This window comes from Trichechus manatus, unplaced genomic scaffold (genome assembly GCF_000243295.1).
Source record: "Trichechus manatus latirostris isolate Lorelei unplaced genomic scaffold, TriManLat1.0 scaffold00023, whole genome shotgun sequence".
Taxonomy (NCBI): Eukaryota; Metazoa; Chordata; class Mammalia; order Sirenia; family Trichechidae; genus Trichechus; species Trichechus manatus.
The window spans coordinates 4,471,254-4,475,694 of record NW_004443959.1 but is presented as its reverse complement, the minus strand read 5'-3'; positions in this window follow the sequence as shown (position 1 = coordinate 4,475,694).

The following is a 4,441-nucleotide window of genomic DNA, read 5'->3' as shown; positions in this document are numbered from 1 at the left end:
GTCTGGAATCCAAAATCAGGAAATTCAGAGTAGCTAGAATTAGGGGCAAAAATAACAAGTTGTATTTAGGGATATCATAATGTAGAGTCTGAGTAGGGACCATTGTAAGTCAAAGATGTGTGCAAGAAAGAATAAAGAGGGACTACAAATGATAAGTAATCTGTCAAGCAGAAGTAAAACGAGAACACGGGAACAGATAACAGAGAGAACTAGAAAAATCATGAAATAGAGAACACTGGGCTCATTAAAGAGGGAACATTGAGTTCTTTAAGGAGCCCTGGTGGAATAATGGTTAAGCATTTGGCTGCTAACCAAAAGGTCAGCAGTTCAAATCCCCCAGCCACTACTTGGAAACCCTATGGGACAGTTCTGCTCTGTCATATAGGGTTGCTATAAGTTGGAATCACTTGATGGCAGCTTTTTTTTCAATTACCCTTTAATTATAGTTTCTATATATGCATACCTCACCACTACCACTGAGGGACTGCAGAGCAATGAAAATGCTTTAAGTTAATATCTCAAAAATATTCTCTGAACAGCTATTAAGTTTGCATAATAATTGATCTAATTGTATCTTTAAATGCTTTTCAAACCATCTACCTTCCAATCGTATAATGTTCACAACCCTGACAGACCATTTTGTTCTGTCTTCTAATCATTTGCATATTTTGATCTCTCTCTAGAAGAATATCCAGTTCAAAATTAGCTGACATAATCCTATTCAGAGTTCAGTTTTTGTCACTGGTAAGACGTCATCTAATTATTGTTGTTGTTATTACTATTACTATTTGGTGGATACCGGGCTGGAAAGGAAATTCAGTTCCAGAAAATATTGTCATGTCTAGGACTGCCAAGACACGTAGCTCTGGGTCTTCATTCAGACCTTCTAGTTTCCTTTTCATCTCGCTTCTAATGTTCACATCTCCTGTGAAGTCTCTTTTAAACTACCCCATACACAAGAGAGATAATTGCTTCTGCTTCTTTGTTGCCATAATATTTCTTTGTCATACGACTTTTGTAATTCTTACAGTATCTATGTATGATTCTGTGGCTCAACTATGTCCTCTTTCAGGTCAGAGAATATATCTTATTCACTTCTTTTATACTAGTGCTAACCTATTGTTGACAATCAAGGAAAGAGGAGCTAAGAGCTCCAGTTTTTAAGCTGATCATTCAAATACAGCTCTGCACTTCCCTCTCCCCTACATGGCTCAGTAGGTGGAGGCAGGAACACTGCGGGTTCCTGTAGCCACCACTCAAACCACAGTAAATAGTGGCAGACTCACAACTTTTACAAGTAGCCACCACCTCAAACCACTCTGTATCGGTAAGAGTAGACGATAAACTACCTCAATAAGAGAACAGAAAATGAAGAGATTCCAGCGAGATGGAATTTCATTTTTCTTTTTTGTAATAGTCCAGTGCAGGCTGTTTATGTCTGTTCAAAAAGAGGGAAAAGAGAAGGTAAAAAACAGTTATTGATTCAAAGGCGTTCTCAAATCCAGCCAGGCAAATTTCAGCGTGTTTCAAGACCTGGGGATAAACTTCAATAGCTTGCTGAACCGTTCTCTGGGCTCTTGGCTCCCTTCTCTGAGCCGTCTTTTTCATGAAAGCTTAGCATGCACTAGCATCTGAGTAGTTTTATTAGCCTACTTCCTGATAGTAGGATATTAAGGATCCTAAAGCCCTTTTTCATTGGGTGCTCTCTTTGTCCGTTACAGTCCAGGTGGAAAGTGTTCTGCTGGTAAAATTTTTCAAGAACATTGTGCGCTTTATGTGGATTTCATGAGAATTGCCTCCTTTAGACAAAAGAGTGTCCACAGATCTTTCTGAGATAGTCCCATTTCTGTCTTTGGCTCCTGTTGAAAGGGATGAGAGACAACACCCTTAAAGTTCCTAGAGGCCCTCTAGTTTGATTGAGAAGATCAGTGAAGCACACCCTTAATCTTTTGAAAAGGCCCTTAGGGTGACTGAATTCTCCAACCTTTTGATCTTCCTGGGTTTTCAGCGAAGGTTATACAACCACACCCTCAGCTTTTTCTATTATGTTCCCCCAAATTCTACCAACCTTCACCCACTGCCAGATTTCAAAACCACTTCCACATATAAGGGATTTGTCAAAGTAGCATTCAATTTCAAGTACCAAAACTTACATCAGTTTTCTATTGCCATGTAACAAATTATCACAAACCCAGCAGCTTTATTATCTCACCATCTGTAGGTCACAAATCCAGGAAGGTTTGATTGGGTTTGCTGTTTATGTCCATATTTCCTTGCAGGCTGTTGGCTGGAATCTTCTCTCTCAGCTCCTGAAGGCTGTCCACATTTTCTCTCCTGTGGCCCGTTCCTTCTTTAAGCAAGCAATGGGACTTGCTAAACACACATGAACGTAGTGACTGCTTGTTTCTTGTTAGTGTAAGTTTCAAGATGGGGACTTCCTGATGTTGGCAGCCATGAGCATCAAAAGGAGAAGAAACCATGGGAAACTATGCCTGAGAAAGAAGTGGGAGCGACCTTATCTGATTCTCTTTTTGTGGGGGCACACAGAAAGATCTTTTTAGTTATATGAATCTTCATGAAAAGCCGGCAAAGGAAACATCATAGAGCTTCTCAACAACTGTCAGGCTAAGTAAAGCACACCTCAACAGAAAGTTTAGAGCATGGACCAATGGAGAAACTAATGAGGGACCAGATATTCCTCTCTCATGGAATCTTCACAGATGGAAAGGCTAGATGAAGCTAAACATCCTTCAAAAAAAAAAAAAAAAAAATCAAACTTGCCATGTAATTGATAGCCAACCAGCCAAGAGCTGTTTGCAGTTACCAAACAAAACCTTGGATTGTGGGTGTGGCTCAATCAGCAGCTGTTCAGACTCAAGTGGAACCCGCCTCCTCTTGCCCATTGTCCTCAAAGTGCTGGATATGGCTCAAGCCAATCAAATTCAGTTTACTAGCCTACATGCCAAGGAAAAAAATGCAATTTGTCTTACTGCACCTACACCCCATGATAGCCTATGTAGTTCATAATGTTTGTATGTACTTCCTTGTGAGAGATGGTATAAAAGTTCTGCCTCCCTTTGTTCAAGGAGCTTGATTTGAGGTATACATCTCCTTGCTCCTTGCCAGCACGCATGCAATAAATGCTCTTCCTCCCTCCTCACCTCGATGTGTCAGGAGAAGCCACACCGAGCAGGTCCTGTTTGGGTAACATAATTAGGGACCAGCAAATCAGCAAGAGAGAAGCCCTGGTGGTGCGTGGCTGCTAACCGAAACTTCAGCAATTCAAACCCACCAGCTGTTCCATAGGAGAAAGAAGAAGTCGGCTTCTGCAAAGATTTACAGCCTTGGAAACCCTATGGGACAGTTCTACTCTTTTCTATAGGGTCCTATGAGTTGGGATCAACTTGATGGCTACGGGGAATCAGCAAGAATCTGCACCAGAACAAAAGTCAGGAAAGCCTGGGAAAGTGCTCCTCGGCCTTCTATGGTCCCTGTCAGCTGTCCATCTTTTTATTCTTGTCTTCAGCCAGGCCAGGAGAGAAGGAAAGAAAGAGTAGGCGGCACATCCTTCCCTTACATGGTGCTGGAGAGACTAGAGTGACAGAGTAGATAATGCCCTCTCATTATTTCAGATCCCTCTATTCTGCATCAAACCTGCTCTATGGGACAGTAGTAAAGGAGTTTTCAACTGAATTGAAAATGGAAGTTTCAAACTTGGCCTAAACTTTTAGTAACCAAATGTAACCAGAAAGTCATGCAAACTGCCATATGTCACTAAAATCTGAGAAAGGGCAATTCAATGGAATAGTAATTGGAGAACAAAATAAACATCTCCATGTTTATACTTCACCAAATAGTAACTCCTCAATAAGCCTATTATATTTTATAAATAATTCCTAAATAACTATAATAACAAGAATAGATAATTATTAAATACTGGTTCTGTGGCAGGCACTGTAATCAATGACTTACATGAGTTATCTTATTAAATTACCAAAGTGTCTTTGTGAGGTTAGTATGCTTATTATCCTCATTTAATAATACCAGGAACTGAGCCTTCGGTAATAGCCTGCTCACAATCACTGAGATAGAATGTGGTTGGTTTGACATTCAAATAAAGCCTGTATGATCTCAGAGCTTATTTTTTGGGATAAGTATCTGGGATAAAGTAATTATAAATAGATAATTATCTTGCAAGAACAAAGTCCAGTGTGGAGTAATGATCTTTAGTACAGGATTCTAAATGGGGCATTACTGCATTTGATAAAATAAAACCTGTGTTTTGTAGAAAGAAAGCATGGAAGGAAGAAAGGAAAGAAGGAAGGAAAAAAGATGGCATCATATTATGTGTCAGTGCTTAATGAAAAACAAAATTTCAAAACATAATGGTGAAAATTATGAGAATTTTCTTCCCCCTTGAGAAGCTTCAGCACAGGCATTG